Raw genomic sequence first — 18,647 nt, 5'->3', positions numbered from 1 at the left:
ATCTACCTCCTCCAACTCAACACTCACCCGTGTAGAATAGCTTAGGTAGGTATGCTATGGAAACGCTGAACTGAAAAGTTATACCATGTGTACATTGACACATATGAAACCAAGTCATATGTAATTAAGGTTTTTGTAGACTATAAACTAAACACTTGTGGGTGTGTGCCTTGCTATCCCCCTAAAAAGCCAACCTAACCTTCACTTCTACTGTATGTTAGTGTTGAGTGTTGGGTTAGGTCAAATTGCCAGAAAAGGACTACCACACACATTTTGTGTTCGGAGCTGATTACCTTAGACAGGGCTGTCAAAACAATGTGGTAAAATCCACCAGCAAGCTTATATCTCACTCACATCTCACTTTGCTGGTTCAAGAAACAAGAAAAATTTATACACAATATAGTAAAACAGGTTTACAGCAAGACAGGTTTACAGCAGGACATGTTTACAGCAAGACAGGTGACAGGTTTACAGCAAGACAGGTTTACAGCAGGACATGTTTACAGCAGGACAGGTGGCAGGTTTACAGCAAGACAGGTGGCGGGTTTACAGCAAGACAGGTGACGGGTTTACAGCAAGACAGGTGACGGTTTACAGCAAGACAGGTGACGGGTTTACAGCAAGACAGGTGACAATTTTGCAGCAGGACGGGTTTACAGCAGGGTGGGTTTACAGCAGGGCAGGTTGTGAGACCTGTAGTAGATCCGACGTGGCATTCCTTACAGCTAGTGTATGCTGTGTATTATGGTATGTAGTCCCAGATGCCCCTTACGTGGGTTAATTACTGTACAGGAAACTAGTGGAAGGAGGAGTGCTTGTTGAGTTGAGAACAGACTTTAGCTAGTAGGGAAAGGGAGATACCTAGTCAGTTGTACAGAGGTGGTGCGGGGGGCTGCCTTAAATTGACATCCACGTCTTTGGCGCCTGGTAAACAGTGTGGTAACTGCCTTGCTCAGGGGCAGAATGACAGATTTTTACCTTGCCAGCTCAGGGATTCGATCCAGCAACCTTTCGGTTACTGGCCCAACCCTCTAACCACTAGGCTACCTGTAGTAAATAACATAACCAATGGGAGGAGTGCTTGTTGAGTTGAGAGTAGACTTTATAAAATAACATGACCAATGCAGCTTTTACATAGTTTATTTAACCAGGCAAGTCAGTTAAGAACAAATACTTATTTACAACGACGGCCTACCGGGGAACAGTGCTTTGTTCAGGAGCAAAACGATCGCTTTTTACCTCGTCAGCTTGGGGATTCGATCCAGCAAACTTTCGTTTCCTGGCCCAACACTCTAACCACTAGGCTACCTGCCGCCCCAACACTCTAACCACTAGGCTACCTGCCGCCCCAACACTCTAACCACTAGGCTACCTGCCGCCCCAACACTCTAACCACTAGGCTACCTGCCGCCCCTACACTCTAACCACTAGGCTACCTGCCGCCCGTCTAACCACTAGGCTACCTGCCGCCCCTCTAACCACTAGGCTACCTGCCGCCCCTACACTCTAACCACTAGGCTACCTGCCGCCCCTAAACTCTAACCACTAGGCTACCTGCCGCCCCTACACTCTAACCACTAGGCTACCTGCCACCCCTACACTCTAACCACTTGGCTACCTGCCGCCCGTCTAACCACTAGGCTACCTGCCGCCCCTCTAACCACTAGGCTACCTGCCGCCCCTCTAACCACTAGGCTACCTGCCGCCCCAACACTCTAACCACTAGGCTACCTGCCGCCCCTACACTCTAACCACTAGGCTACCTGCCGCCCGTCTAACCACTAGGCTACCTGCCGCCCCTCTAACCACTAGGCTACCTGCCGCCCCTACACTCTAACCACTAGGCTACCTGCCACCCCTACACTCTAACCACTTGGCTACCTGCCGCCCGTCTAACCACTAGGCTACCTGCCGCCCCTCTAACCACTAGGCTACCTGCCGCCCCTCTAACCACTAGGCTACCTGCCGCCCCAACACTCTAACCACTAGGCTACCTGCCGCCCCTACACTCTAACCACTAGGATACCTGCCGCCCGTCTAACCACTAAGGGAGATACCTAGTCAGTTGTACAGAGGTGGTGCGGGGGGCTGCCTTAAATTGACATCCACGTCTTTGGCGCCTGGTAAACAGTGTGGTAACTGCCTTGCTCAGGGGCAGAATGACAGATTTTTACCTTGCCAGCTCAGGGATTCGATCCAGCAACCTTTCGGTTACTGGCCCAACCCTCTAACCACTAGGCTACCTGTAGTAAATAACATAACCAATGGGAGGAGTGCTTGTTGAGTTGAGAGTAGACTTTATAAAATAACATGACCAATGCAGCTTTTACATAGTTTATTTAACCAGGCAAGTCAGTTAAGAACAAATACTTATTTACAACGACGGCCTACCGGGGAACAGTGGGTTAACTGCTTTGTTCAGGAGCAAAACGATCGCTTTTTACCTCGTCAGCTTGGGGATTCGATCCAGCAAACTTTCGTTTCCTGGCCCAACACTCTAACCACTAGGCTACCTGCCGCCCCAACACTCTAACCACTAGGCTACCTGCCGCCCCAACACTCTAACCACTAGGCTACCTGCCGCCCCAACACTCTAACCACTAGGCTACCTGCCGCCCCTACACTCTAACCACTAGGCTACCTGCCGCCCGTCTAACCACTAGGCTACCTGCCGCCCCTCTAACCACTAGGCTACCTGCCGCCCCTACACTCTAACCACTAGGCTACCTGCCGCCCCTAAACTCTAACCACTAGGCTACCTGCCGCCCCTACACTCTAACCACTAGGCTACCTGCCACCCCTACACTCTAACCACTTGGCTACCTGCCGCCCGTCTAACCACTAGGCTACCTGCCGCCCCTCTAACCACTAGGCTACCTGCCGCCCCTCTAACCACTAGGCTACCTGCCGCCCCAACACTCTAACCACTAGGCTACCTGCCGCCCCTACACTCTAACCACTAGGCTACCTGCCGCCCGTCTAACCACTAGGCTACCTGCCGCCCCTCTAACCACTAGGCTACCTGCCGCCCCTACACTCTAACCACTAGGCTACCTGCCACCCCTACACTCTAACCACTTGGCTACCTGCCGCCCGTCTAACCACTAGGCTACCTGCCGCCCCTCTAACCACTAGGCTACCTGCCGCCCCTCTAACCACTAGGCTACCTGCCGCCCCAACACTCTAACCACTAGGCTACCTGCCGCCCCTACACTCTAACCACTAGGATACCTGCCGCCCGTCTAACCACTAGGCTACCTGCCGCCCCTCTAACCACTAGGCTACCTGCCGCCCCTAAACTCTAACCACTAGGCTACCTGCCGCCCCTACACTCTAACCACTAGGCTACCTGCCGCCCCTACACTCTAACCACTAGGCTACCTGCCGCCCGTCTAACCACTAGGCTACCTGCCGCCCCTCTAACCACTAGGCTACCTGCCGCCCGTCTAACCACTAGGCTACCTGCCGCCCCTCTAACCACTAGGCTACCTGCCGCCCCTCTAACCACTAGGCTACCTGCCGCCCCTCTAACCACTAGGCTACCTGCCGCCCCTCTAACCACTAGGCTACCTGCCGCCCCTCTAACCACTAGGCTACCTGCCGCCCCTCTAATCACTAGGCTACCTGCCGCCCCTACACTCTAACCCAGGGGTCGGGAACCTTTTTGACTAAGAGAGCCATGAAAGCAAAACATTTGGAAATTTATTTCAGTGAGAGCCATATAATATATTTTAAAAGTGAATTCAACTAAATGTCAGTATAATAAGCCTCTGAATTTGTCGAAGTGCCGCTTTACATTCGACCGTTTCATCGATGTAATTTTGTCATTGCAAATTAGACACACCGCAGAACCTGCTCTCTCCACAAAGGCGAATTCTTCGGTCCATTCGTCCTGAAATGTACGATACTCGTCATCTTTTTTTCTTTTCGCCATCTTCTTCGTCGAAGGGTTAGCTTTGAGCTAATGACCGAGCAGACTGATTCAAAAAGAGTCGTTTACCTGTCTTACCTAGCAACGGCCAACGTAGGCCAGTATCATTTAATTAAAATAATAGACAATTGCTCCTGCAGCCCTGAACAGGACATGAGCAGTGCAAAATTGATGGATGGATTAAAACAAGTGAGAATAGGCCTCCCGGGTGGCGCAGTGGTCTAGAGCACTGCATCGCAGTGCTAGCTGCGCCACCAGAGTCTCTGGGTTCGAGCCCAGGCTCTGTCGCAGCCGGCCGCGACCGGGAGGTCTGTGGGGCGACGCACAATTGGCTTAGCGTCGTCCGGGTTAGGGAGGGTTTGGCCGGTAGGGATATCCTTGTCTCATCGCGCTCCAGCGACTCCTGTGGCGGGCCGGGTGCAGTGCGTGCTAACCAAGGGGGCCAGGTGCACAGTGTTTCCTCCGACACATTGGTGCGGCTGGCTTCTGGGTTGGAGGCGCGCTGTGTTAAGAAGCAGTGCGGCTTGGTTGGGTTGTGCTTCGGAGGACGCATGGCTTTCGACCTTTGTCTCTCCCGAGCCCGTACGGGAGTTGTAGCGATGAGACAAGATAGTAATTACTAGCGATTGGATACCACGAAAATTGGGGGGAAAAGGGGATAAAATGTATTAAAAAAATAATAATAATCATTTAAAAAAAGTGAGAATATTTTTGTTTTATCTGCGAGCCAGATGCAATCATCAAAGAGCCACACCTGGCTCGGGAACCATAGGTTCCCGACCCCTGCTCTAACCACTAGGCTACCTGCCGCCCCTAAACTCTAACCACTAGGTTACCTGCCGCCCCTACACTCTAACCACTAGGCTACCTGCCGCTACTACACTCTAACCACTAGGCTACCTGCCGCCCCTAAACTCTAACCACTAGGCTACCTGCCGCCCCTAAACTCTAACCACTAGGCTACCTGCCGCCCCTAAACTCTAACCACTAGGCTACCTGCCGCCCCTAAACTCTAACCACTAGGCTACCTGCCGCAACTCTAACCACTAGGCTACCTGCCGCAACTCTAACCACTAGGCTACCTGCCGCCCCTCTAACCACTAGGCTACCTGCCGCCCCTCTAACCACTAGGCTACCTGCCGCCCCTCTAACCACTAGGCTACCTGCCGCCCCTCTAACCACTAGGCTACCTGCCGCCCCTCTAACCACTAGGCTACCTGCCGCCCCTCTAACCACTAGGCTACCTGCCGCCCCAGCTTCAGAGAGGAAGCTGAGCTGGAGGGTGATGAAAGATGGACCCGTTTACACCAGTATAGTGTTAAAGATGTGGTGCAATGGATGGGCCAAGTGGAGGTGTGTGGGTGTTGTGTTTCTTTGAATGTGTGTTTGAGGCAGAGAGTGTGTACAAGACAGGAGGATATGCTATAGTGTGACCATGCAAGGTGTCAACCTTTAACCTGAATTGAATGCACAACCTGAAGTGTTTCTGCGCACATGTACACACGTTGTATACTAGTTGTATATTAGTTGTATACTAGCGACGGATTGTATCTCTTGCATCAACTCTTTCTTGGCTGATCTGGGCTTTGTGAAAGTCAGTGGTTGGCTGCATTACAACGATAACCTAATGGACACACACACACACACACACACACACACACACACACACACACACACACACACACACACACACACACACACACACACACACACACACACACACACACACACACTTGTACCCCCACTCTTGCACTGTAGCCATGAAACTGTTGTCACTGACACCCTGCTGTCTCCACAATGTCACTATTTAAATATAGGATTTCCCCATCTCACAACACTGGGTGTGGCTCCATCTCTATATACTTCCCTCAACAGTGCTGGAGAGCACATTGGGTGACATTGAGGGGGGCCCCTTCGTAGAATCAAGATAATCTCTGCTTGGCTTTTCTCCTTGGAAAAACCTGTGTGTGTGTGTACATGTTTCTGTGTGTGTGTGTGTTGGGGGGTTGGAGTTGAGTGAACTACGTAGTCTATCAAACGGAGTCACATGTCCAGAACACACGTTAGGCTCTATGCAAAACATCTGTGACACAAATAACCTTTTCTCTCCTCCAGATTAATTTATTGAATTAAGGACACATATCTGGGGGCTGTGGCACAACACTGGCCTTGTCCCCAGTCTGTAGCCCAGTGTTCAGAGACTTTGGACCTCGATGGTCTATAGAGTGGTAGGAACACAGACATGCTTGCTCACACTAACCCTCCCAACCCTGACAAAGAGTGTCATCCTGCAATACGATGACATGACGCTTTGGGGGGGAAAGAGAGAAAAGAAGACATGTTGAGAGAAATAGAGTGAAGGACAGAAAATATGTGATGGGAGAGAGAAAGAGATAGAGGGAACGTAGGAGAAAGCATGTCGGGGATAGAGAGGGAGAGAAAGAGATATCAAATCAGATGTTATTGGTCACATACACATATTTAGCAGATGTTATTGGTCACATACACATATTTAGCAGATGTTATTGGTCACATACACATATTTAGCAGATGTTATTGGTCTCATACACATATTTAGCAGATGTTATTGGTCTCATACACATATTTAGCAGATGTTATTGGTCACATACACATATTTAGCAGATGTTATTGGTCTCATACACATATTTAGCAGATGTTATTGGTCTCATACACATATTTAGCAGATGTTATTGGTCTCATACACATATTTAGCAGATGTTATTGGTGACATACACATATTTAGCAGATGTTATTGGTCACATACACATATTTAGCAGATATTATTGGTCACATACACATATTTAGCAGATATTATTGCGGGTGTAGCGAAATTCTGCAACAGTGCAGTAATATCTAACAATTAACAACAAAACACACACATCTAAAAGTAAAATAATGGAATTTAGAAATATCTAAATATTAAGACAAGCAATGCAGAATACAGTACATACTGTACATATGAAATTAGTAAAACAGTATGTAAACATTATTAAAGTGGCCAGAGTTCCATTATTAAATTGACCAGTGATTCCATGTCCATGTACACTACCGTTCAACAGTCTGGGATCACTTAGAAATGTCCTTGTTTTTGAAAGAAGAGCAATTTTTTTTGTCCATTAAAATAACATCACATTGATCAGAAATACAGTGTAGACATTATTAATGTTGTAAATGACTATTGTAGCTGGAAACAGCTGATGTTTTATGGAATATCTACATAGGCATACAGAGGACCATTATCAGCAACCATCACTCCTGTGTTCCAATGGCACGTTGTGTTAGCTAATCCAAGTTTAGAATTTTAAAAGGCTAATTGATCATTAGAAAACCCTTTTGCACGTATGTTAGCTCAGCTGAAAACAAACTGTTGTTCTGAGTAAAGAACCAATAAAACTGGCCTTTTTTAGACTAGTTGAGTATCTAGAGCATCAGCATTTGTGGGTTTGATTACAGGCTCAAAATGGCAAGAAACAAAGACCTTTCCTCAAACTCGTCAGTCTATTCTTGTTCTGAGAAATAAAGACTATTCGATGCGAGAAATAGCCAAGAAACTGAAGATCTCATACAACGCTTTGTACTACTCCCTTCACAGAACAGCGCAAACTGGCTCTAACCAGAATAGAAAGAGGATTGGGAGGCCCCGGTGCACAACTGAGCAAGAGGACAAGTACATTAGAGTGTCTAGTTTGAGTCCTCAACTGGCAGCTTCATTAAATAGTCTCAACGTCAACAGTGAAGAGGCGACTCTTGGATGCTGGCCTTAACAATGTCTACACTGTATTTGTGATCAATTTGATGTTATTTTAATGGACAAAAAAAGGTTTTTCTTTGAGCAACAAGGACATTTGTAAGTGACTCCAAACTTTTGAACGGTAGTGTATATAGGGCAGCAGCCTCTAAGGTGCAGGGTTGAGTTACCCGGTGGAAGCCGCCTAGTGATGGCTATTTAACAGTCGGATGGCCTTGAGATTGAGAGACTGAAAAACAGCTTCTGTCCCATCTTTGATGCACCTGTACTGACCTCGCCTTCTGAATGTCTTTGAGGCCAAGCCACATTTCTTCAGCCTCCTGAGGTTGTGTCTGACTGGAGCCTGTGCACAGCCCATGTCAGAGCACAGCCCATGTAGACTCGGTCTTCCCCTAGTTTTAGAAAGGGACTGCTCCTGTGGTAGTTCCTGTGGTAGTCTAGGCGCACCTGTCAAAACCTCTTGGCGCACGACCCACCCTCTCACTCCCTCAACAAGAGGGAGGGGGTCTAGTGGCTGAGGGGTAGCGGCTAAAGGGGATGGGGGTTTGGGCCTCTTGGTAAGGGCAGCGTTAAACAAACACTCCTCCAATGAAACGATTAGGCCCCTGGAGGTGCTGGAGTGATTGCTTCCCTACACAGGCTCCAATCAGACACAGGCTCCAGTCAGAGACAGGCTCCAGTCAGACACGGGCTCCAGTCAGACACAGGCTCCAGTCAGAGACGGGCTCCAGTCAGACACAGGCTCCAGTCAGACACAGGCTCCAGTCAGACACAGGCTCCAGTCAGACACAGGCTCCAGTCAGAGACGGGCTCCAGTCAGACACAGGCTCCAGTCAGACACAGGCTCCAGTCAGACACAGACTCCAGTCAGACACTGGCTCCAGTCAGACACAGGCTCCAGTCAGACACAGGCTCCAGTCAGACACTGGCTCCAGTCAGACACAGGCTCCAGTCAGACACAGGCTCCAGTCAGACACAGGCTCCAGTCAGACACAGGCTCCAGTCAGACACAGGCTCCAGTCAGAGACAGGCTCCAGTCAGACACAGGCTCCAGTCAGAGACAGGCTCCAGACAGGCTCCAGTCAGACACAGTCAGACACAGGCTCCAGTCAGACACAGGCTCCAATCAGACACAGGCTCCAGTCAGACACAGTCAGACACAGGCTCCAGTCAGACACAGGCTCCAGTCAGACACGGGCTCCAGTCAGATACGGGCTCCAGTCAGAGACAGGCTCCAGCCAGACACAGGCTCCAGTCAGACACAGGCTCCAATCAGACACAGGCTCCAGTCAGAGACAGGCTCCAGTCAGAGACAGGCTCCAGTCAGACACAGGCTCCAGTCAGAGACAGGCTCCAGTCAGACACAGTCAGACACAGGCTCCAGTCAGAGACAGGCTCCAGTCAGACACAGGCTCCAGTCAGAGACAGGCTCCAGTCAGACACAGGCTCCAGTCAGACACAGGCTCCAGTCAGACACAGGCTCCAGTCAGACACAGTCAGACACAGGCTCCAGTCAGACACAGGCTCCAGTCAGACACAGGCTCCAGTCAGACACAGGCTCCAGTCAGACACAGGCTCCAGTCAGACACAGGCTCCAGTCAGACACAGTCAGACACAGGCTCCAGTCAGACACAGGCTCCAGTCAGACACAGGCTCCAGTCAGACACAGGCTCCAGTCAGACACAGTCAGACACAGGCTCCAGTCAGACACAGGCTCCAGTCAGACACAGGCTCCAGTCAGACACAGGCTCCAGTCAGACACAGTCAGACACAGGCTCCAGTCAGACACAGGCTCCAGTCAGACACAGGCTCCAGTTAGACACAGGCTCCAGTCAGAGACAGGCTCCAGTCAGACACAGACTCCAGTCAGACACAGGCTCCAGTCAGACACAGGCTCCAGTCAGACACAGTCAGACACAGGCTCCAGTCAGACACAGGCTCCAGTCAGACACAGGCTCCAGTCAGACACAGTCAGACACGGGCTCCAGTCAGACACGGGCTCCAGTCAGACACGGGCTCCAGTCAGACACGGGCTCCAGTCAGACACGGGCTCCAATCAGACACGGGCTCCAATCAGACACAGGCTCCAATCAGACACGGGCTCCAGTCAGACACGGGCTCCAGTCAGACACAGGCTCCAGTCAGAGACAGACTCCAGTCAGACACAGGCTCCAATCAGACACAGGCTCCAGTCAGACACAGGCTCCAGTTAGACACAGGCTCCAGTCAGACACAGGCTCCAGTCAGACACAGGCTCCAGTCAGACACAGGCTCCAGTCAGAGACAGGCTCCAGTCAGACACGGGCTCCAGTTAGAGCTGTAAAGTTGGCCCACTGTGCTATAAGGTTAGATGTCTCTGTATCCATCCAAAATGGCAACCCCCACTGACTTTCTACCGTCAGAGTTTGCTCTATTCCCTATTGTTCTAGTGTTCTATTCCCTATTGTTCTAGTGTTCTATTCCATATTGTTCTAGTGTTCTATTGCCTATTGTTATATTGCCTATTGTTCTAGTGTTCTATTGCCTAATGTTCTAGTGTTCTATTCCCTATTGTTCTAGTGTTCTATTGCCTATTGTTATATTGCCTATTGTTCTGGTGTTCTAATGCCTATTGTTATAGTGTTCTATTGCCTAATGTTCTAGTGTTCTATTGCCTAATGTTCTAGTGTTCTATTGCCTATTGTTCTATTCCTTATTGTTCTAATGTTCTATTGCCTATTGTTCTAGTCTGCTATTGCCTATTGTTCTAGTGTTCTATTGCCTATTGTTCTAGTGTTCTATTGCCAGGTGTTATAAAAAAAAGTCAGGGGTTGCCAGAGTCAAAGTAGAAAGAAGAGATTACAAAGGTGTCTCCTATTGTCTTTGATTTGGGTGGAATTTGTGCTATCAGAGGAAGAATCGCATCTCTAGTCCACAGTGAATAAGAAGTTCTAAAAACACTTATCTTTCCAGGGTCAACCCTAACGAAACAGACAATCAAACAGAGTAAAGATAGAACTCAATTTAAATTGACTAGCGTGTTGGCCTCAACTAATCTTCTGTAATCTAGAGGGCCCTACATAGTAAAACATCTGTTGGCAAAGGTTTAGGGGAGATAGCGTCTTCACAACAACTACTGTACAATACCAAGGTGTTCTTTTTCACATTCAACATTGTCACCCTTACAACAAAACAACCCAGAATGTGGGATAAGGATTTGTGGAATTCCTCTGAATTCCAAACCACCTGCTAGCTTGCTGCATCACAATATCTGGCACTGTAATACTAGAGGCAGGATCAAGGCGTGAATGTTTTTTTCTCATCTCTGTTAATCTAAGGGTCTGACAGAGGGGGTGGGTTGGGTTGAGGGTAGACAGGATTATTAATTAGAAGAGACAGCTAATCTGGGTAATGTACCATCATGTGCGGTAACAGTTAGTGTTATGCTAACTCAGTGATTCCCCTAAGCATTTTGTAGCTGTCACCACCACTGCATTTTTTTTATTTTTTATAAACCGCTGCTGCTGAAAAAGATCCTAGGGGAAACACTGCAACTGCCTCCTTTTGATGTGCAACAAGATCTCATAGTTTCCCTTCGAAATGTTTGATCCATAATTCGTCTGTGGCATATTTCATATATTTGTTTGTGGGGGACAGGGGCTGGATTGAGGTGACAGCCCCTCTGTGTTTGTCTGTTCATATGGCCACGTTGTACAGATGATTCACATCAAGTTAGTGCAGTATGACCAACAGGCTCCAGTTAAAGTTGCATTACGCAGAAATCCCTCCGACATTTCCTGGTTGCTAAAAACTCTAATAGTATGCCTAATTTTAGTTGTTGTGATAAAATAAGCAATGTATAGTGTAGAGAAGCGGTCTAAACTGCTGAAAACACCAGAAAATAAACTAAAATCTAAAATCTCCTAAAAAGCCCCTTGGAATCAGGTCACGCTGATTGTGATAAGATAGTAGGTCAATTCATTTACGAGAAGTGATTCCCAGGTCCCTATGTCACGCGCACACCATAGAGAGAAGCCTATAGGGTCACCTTCCATGCCAGGAAGTGTGTGTGTATGACAGTGAGGTCAAGCTAATATTAACCTATTGGCACAATGTGCCAGCAGCTAGACTACAGCCAGACATAATGTGGCTTCAGGTCTGGTTGAAGCATCGTTATAATCATCATCGTAGGAGACAATAGCCCCTTGAAGGCCTGTCTCTATTCCCCTAAGGTAGGGGTGGCAACTCCAGTCCTCGAGAGCCTGATTAGTGTCACACTTTTCCCCCCCATCCCTAGCAAACACAGCTGATTAATCAAATTGCATTTTAAACTGAAGATCACGATTAGGTGATTATTGGAGTCAGGTGTGTTAGCTGGGGCTGGGGCAAAACTGTGACACTAATCAGGCCCTCGAGGACTGGAATTGCCCACCCCTGGTCATTGGAGGTATATTATGATTCCTCTGTTTGAAAGGAGGGTGGTATTGCATCATTTGATACCTCCAGATCTGTTATGCTCCACCTAGCTCAGAGTACAACAACATATGTGCACACAATCCTAAAATCACCATGCACAATGCCAAGCGTCGGCTGGAGTGGTGTAGAGCTCGCAGCCATTGGACTCTGGAGCAGTGGAAACACATTATCTGGAGTGATGAATCACGCTTCACCATCTGGCAGTCTGACGGACGAATCTGGGTTTGGCAGATGCCAGGAGAATTCTACCTGCCCCAATGCATAATGCCAACTGTAAAGTTTGGTGGAGGAGGATTAATAGTCTGGGGCTGTTTTTCATGGTTTGGGCCTCTTAGTTCCAGTGAAGGGAAATCTTAATGCGACAGCATACAATGACATTCTAGATGATTCTGTGCTTCCAACTGTGGCAAAAGTTTGGGGAAAGCCCTTTCCTGTTTCAGCATGACAATGCTCCCGCGCACAAAGCGAGGTCCATACAGAAATGGTTTGTCGAGATCAGTGTGGGAGAACTTGACTGGCCTCTACAGAGCCCTGACCTCAACCCCATCGAACACCTTTGGGATGAATTGGAAGGTCCACTGCGAGCCAGGCCTAATCGCCTACATCAGTGCCCAACCTCACTAATACTCATGGCTGAATGGAAGCAAGTCCCCGCAGCAACGTTCCAACATCTAGTGGAAAGCCTTCACAGAAGAGTGGAGGCTGTTATAGCAGCAAAGGGGGGGGGGGGGACCAACTCCATATTAATGCCCATGACTTTGGAATGAGATGTTTGACGATTAGGTGTCCACATACTTTTGGTCATGTAGTGTATTAGGAATTCCATTCAGAACATGCCCTACCCTCTATTCACTAAATGGACAATGTATTACAGTCACACACACACACACACACACACACACACACACACACACACACACACACACACACACACACACACACACACACACACACACACACACACACACACACACACACACACACACACACCCTAATTGCATCCTATTCACAGACAGGAAGTCTCTTCTGAAAGGGGGAAGATCTCATCAGGTGGGTTAAGTATCACAAATGGAGGAAAATCACCTAGTGTTTTCCACAAGCACATGGATTAGCCAGCTTTTTCTATTTGGCTGGGGGGGGCGGTTAAGATTTCTTTTAAGAGGCGTTCTCTCAGCTATCTGCAAAACAGGAATGACTGAAGAATGAAACAGGTGTTAATCATGGCCTTCGCTACACAGAAAACAGCAGTTGACTAGTTCATTGTCAACATGTTGATTAAATCACTAGACCTAGATCAATGTCTTTGAACATAACATACAAGTATCATTAGCTTTTTAAAACAATTCAATCTGTTTTCTTTTATCATATTTTGGACCAGAGTGAGGCTCTCTCTCCACTAGCCTACATATTGTTCCTGCAGTGAGAAGGATTCGCTATTTTCATCTACTGTTTTAATAATTTATCTGCAGATGATTGCTAAAAAGCCTACCAGTATGCAAATTAGGGAGTCAAATGAATAGCTCTAATACCGATGTGATTCGGTAGGAAACTGAAGAGTCACTCACTTTAACGTCACTGTCTGGCAAGTCCTGGCGGACTTTATGTTGAAAATACAAAATAGATCTTTAGTTTACTTGTCAGGATGAGATACCATGGACAAATAACTACGTTGTATGATTTGGGAAGGCTATATGAGATTGACTTTATTCCGTCAGTTCCACACCTTTTATAAAGTAGTCAAGCTTGCTGTTCGTCAATTAAAGCACAGTAAATAGCCTGTGCGCCACCACTCTGTGGCTGCATATGAAACGCGTTAGGGTCCAACGTTAACCTTTGGCCAAAAATCAACTGGCCCGAACAGAATGTCTACTGGCCTGGACATTGCAGTTGTTAAATGCATTGGGGTCATGCAGGGCCTATTGTTTGGCATGTTTTCTCTCTATATTCTGCTATTAGTTATTGTGATATGTATTAAAACGCTGTGTAATATAATTTAACAATCTAAGTCATTACTCTGTTCTTTAGAATTGCATTGTATTAATTCCATTAATTTTAGTTTTTCGAAAGGTATGCCATTTTGAGAAGATTTGAAAATAGGACGCTGCCCCTTTAAGACAAACGTTCCAAAAGAGATATGGACATGGCTACAGTAGGCTAGCCAAGAGGAATGCTAGGTGTCTTGTTGTATCTTTTCTTTGCATACTACTGTATCAATAGTAGCCAGCATACTGCTAGTATGTTCACTATTGAAGGTTTACTTTTGTAAATCACTTTCCCTAAAATAAACAAGCTCAGCGAATAGAATGATGGGTGCTTCTTTTTGCTCTGTAGAGCTAGCATGTGCTGTGTGAAAGCGTCAACTCAAGAAGGTGTGACTGGCGGGACCATGGTGGTGCTTGAATAAACAGCCAATCATATTGCACAAATACAAATAGCATGACTTTTACACGTGTAGTTTTCAATGGTAGATTGCGACAGAGCAGGTAAATGTTGAACTGGAATGCAAAAATGTGCTGAAAAGTTACTGGCCCTATAGACGGGTTCGGTTGTTTAGCAACAAAACTGACCTGTGGTTGTTTAGCAACAAAACTGACCTGTGGTTGTTTAGCAACAAAACTGACCTGTGCTCAACTATAAGGCAAAACAGACGGGGTTGACTTAGATTGTTGATAACATAAACTATATTTAATCTCCAAAGTTTATTAAAAATATAAATAGATTGAATACTTGTCTCTCAAAAACATTGCTACAGTTGTTGGTTAGCTAGCTAGCAAATTTGTTGTCATATTAGCATTGATATGAAAATCAATCAAAACACCTCAAAACAACACCTGGTATCAAGAACAAGATGAAACTAGCTGAAAGAAGCCACTTATGATTAACCACATGGCAGTTTTTTTGTAATTGTTGCTAGCCATTTGGCCTTCCAGAACCACAACAACTCACGGTCTTTATATCCAAATCAAATTTGATTTGTCACATGGGTCAAATACAACAGATGTAGTAGACCTTACAGTGAAATGCTTACTTACAAGCCCTTAACCGACAACGCAGTTTTAAGAATAAGAAAAATAAATAAATGTAACAAATGATTAAAGAGCAGGAGTAAAATAACAATAGCGAGGCTATATACAGGGGGTACTGGAGTCAATGTGCGGGGGCACCGGTTAGTTGAGTTAATATGTATATGTAGTTAGAATTATGAAAGTGACTATGCATAGATAATAACAGAGAGTAGCAGCAGCGTAAAAGAGGGCGGGGGGGGCAATGCAAATAGTCTGGGTAGCCATTTGATTAGATGTTCAGGAGTCTTATGACTTGAGGGTAGAAGCTATTTAGAAGCCTCTTGGACCTAGACTTGGCAATTCGGTACCATTTGCCGTGCAGTAGCAGAGAGAACAGTCTATGACTGCGGTGGCTGGAGTCTTTGACAATTTTTAGGGCCTTCCTCTGACCACCTGGTATAGAGGTCCTGGATGGCAGGAAGCTTGGCCCCAGTGATGTACTGGGCCGTAAGCACTACCCTCTGTAGTGCCTTGCGGTTGGAGGCCGAGCCGTTGCCATACCAGGCAGTGATGAAACCCATCAGGATGCTCTCGATGGTGCAGCTGTAGAAACTTTTGAGGATCTGAGGACCCAGGCCAAATCTTTTTAGTCTCCTGCAGGGGAATAGGTTTTGTCGTGCCCTCTTCTTGGTGTGTTTGGACCATGTTAGTTTGTTGGTGATGTGAACACCAAGGAACTTGAAGCTCTCAATCTGCTCTACTACAGCCCAGTTGATGAGAATGGGGGCGTGCTCGGTCCTCCTTTTCCTGTAGTCATTTAGGCAGGTTACCTTAGTGTTCTTGGGCACAGGGACTATGGTGGTATGCTTGAAACATGTTGGTTTTACAGACTCAGACAGGTAGAGGTTGACAATGTCAGTGAAGACACTTGCCAGTTGGTCAGCGCATGCTCAGAGTACAAATCCTGGTAATCTGTCTGGCCCTGCGGCCTTGTGAATGTTTACCTGTTTAAAGGTCTTACTCACATCGGTTGCGGAGGTGCGTGATCACACAATCGTCCGGAACAGCTGATGCTCTCATGCATGTTTCAGTGTTACTTGCCTCGAAGCGAGCATAGAAGTAATTTAGCTCGTCTGGTAGGCTTGTGTCACTGGGCAGCTCTCGGCTGTGCTTCCCTTTGTAGTATATAATAGTTTGCAAGCCCTGCCACATCTGACGAGCGTCGGAGCCTGTGTAGTACGATTCGATCTTAGTCCTGTATTGAAGCTTTGCCTGTTTGATGGTTCGTTGGAGGGCATAGCGGGATTTCTTATAAGCTTATAAGTCCCGCTCCTTGAAAGCTCTACCATTTAGCTCAGTGCAGATGTTGCCTGTAATCCATGGCTTCTGGTTGGGGTATGTACGTACAGTCACTGTGGGGATGACGTCATCAATGCACTTATTGATGAAGCCAGTGACTGATGTGGTGTACTCCTCAATGCCATCGGAAGAATCCCAGAACATATTCCAGTCTGTGCTAGAAAACACTCCTGTAGTTTAGCATCTGCTTCATTTGACCACTTTTTATTGACCGATTCACTGGTGCTTCCTGCTTTAATTGAAGCGTGAGCTTCGTTATCAGCTAACCCACACATGTTTTTACTGGCCCTGTTGGGCTATCGTTAATGTTGGACCCCGTACACAAAAGAAAATTAATGAATGTGCCAGAAAACAATAGGCCAAGTGCATTTCGACTCGTCGTTACATTATATGGGCCGTGCAAATTCATGCTCTCTCCCTCTGTGTAGAAATTTGACTGCAACCACACAACACATACACCCAGGTACTGAGAGGCGGGACAGACAGCAGACTGTCAAATCAGCAGTTTCCTTGTCATCGCTCACTTTGTGATTGACAGGCGCCTGTCCTATCAATACATCGGCAGAAGTTGCATATTGTTCAATCTAGTAAGAGAGGACTCAGACTTTTCTGACTAGCAAATTGAAAAGTAGCCTAGTTCATTGAAGTGGAAAAAGTACCAGGCTTTAAATGACTCTGTAATCGCTGTATATCCGACAGCCGGCGCTAGTGGAAAACACTGCCAATGCCCCTTTAAAACCTCTTATTAAAGCACTAGTGCTGAGCTATTAGTGCTTTTTGAGGTCGGTTCGGTTTCGATAACCTTTTTAAATGATTTTTGAACTTTTTAATAGAAATTCCAAAGCCAAAAATAGTGAACATTCAATTGCCAAAACATAACAAATATTCCATTGTCTCTGTCAGGTTAATAGAAAAATAGTATATTTCAGATATGTATATTTTTATTGGATGACAATTATGTTTAATTCCTTAAAGTCATCATATCATCTCTGCTCTGTCAGTAGCAGTCAGCCAGCCAGCCCATCTAACCTTATCTGCTCATCATACAGTACGGCAGGGGCTATCAAACTGATTCCAGAGGGCCTTGTGTCTGCTGGTTTTAGTTTTTTTCCTTTTAATTAAGACCACCAGGTGAGATGAGTTCCTTCCTAATCAGTGACCTTAATTCATCAATCAAGTACAAGGGAGGAGCGAAAACCCGCAGACACTCTGCCTCCGTGGAATGAGTTTGACACGTGCTGTAATGTCTTTCGTCATCCTATTTATCTAGACTGCCTAAGTATTCTGCAGAGCTGTCTGACAAAATAACTTTAGTAGTTCTTCAAAGTAGATAAGGCATACTTTCACGAACTGTCTCCAGCCCCTGTTGTGTACATTCCTCTCTCATGGGGTCTGTGTGTATCTAACCTAACGTAGCAGGTGTAAAAGAGATCTGTATATAATGACGAGATGGTTATGTCTCCGCCCTAACAATGAGAGTCGTTGGGAGTTAAGATAGAGTGTCACATTGTTAATGTCCAAACGCGGAAGCCGCTTCACAGGCTCGCTTTCCATTTCCCCAGAACATAATGAAACATTCGGTTGTTGGGGACTCGGCAGAGTCTAGCAGGCGACAAGAGAAGGTCCAAAATAAGCCCATAGAAATGCATGGGTATTTATTTTGGACAGATTTTGGCGAGAGTGAAACCTCTCGTTTCGCCTCTTCCTCTCTGAAAAACAGGCGCAATGCATTATGGTCATTGTAGTCAATTACCACATTTCTGTGCAGAACTAGGTTGAATATTTGCTTAATGAAAACTACAACTCCCTGCATCCCACATAGTTCTTGACTTGATTTCTCTCGTGAATTATTTGATTTCACTCCAGAGAAACTTCACGTTGGGCTGACATAAATAGCAACAAATTAAATGTAATTCAAGTAATTGAACCTACGTCGGTCAATTATTTCTTTAATAACAAAAAACAACAATTAAATGTCAAATGTCAAATGTCAAATTCAAAACTTCCCCCTCTATATTGTATTATACATCTCCCTAAGCCCTCTGAACCTCTGAACCCCCCCCCCCGCCCCCCCCCCCCCCCCCCCCCCCTAATGTCCGTAGCCAATCGGATCAAGCCCAAACAGGCA

General features: G+C 46.7%; 1 protein-coding gene across 1 annotated transcript in view; it reads right to left on the bottom strand.

Moving 5' to 3' along the window:
• afap1 (actin filament associated protein 1) overlaps positions 1-18,647 on the bottom strand; it is a 173,301-nt gene that overhangs the window by 94,323 nt on the left and 60,331 nt on the right. The window lies entirely within an intron of this gene.

This window comes from Salvelinus fontinalis, chromosome 11 (genome assembly GCF_029448725.1).
Source record: "Salvelinus fontinalis isolate EN_2023a chromosome 11, ASM2944872v1, whole genome shotgun sequence".
In the NCBI taxonomy this organism is placed as follows: Eukaryota; Metazoa; Chordata; class Actinopteri; order Salmoniformes; family Salmonidae; genus Salvelinus; species Salvelinus fontinalis.
This window is presented reverse-complemented; position numbering and strand designations above follow the sequence as displayed.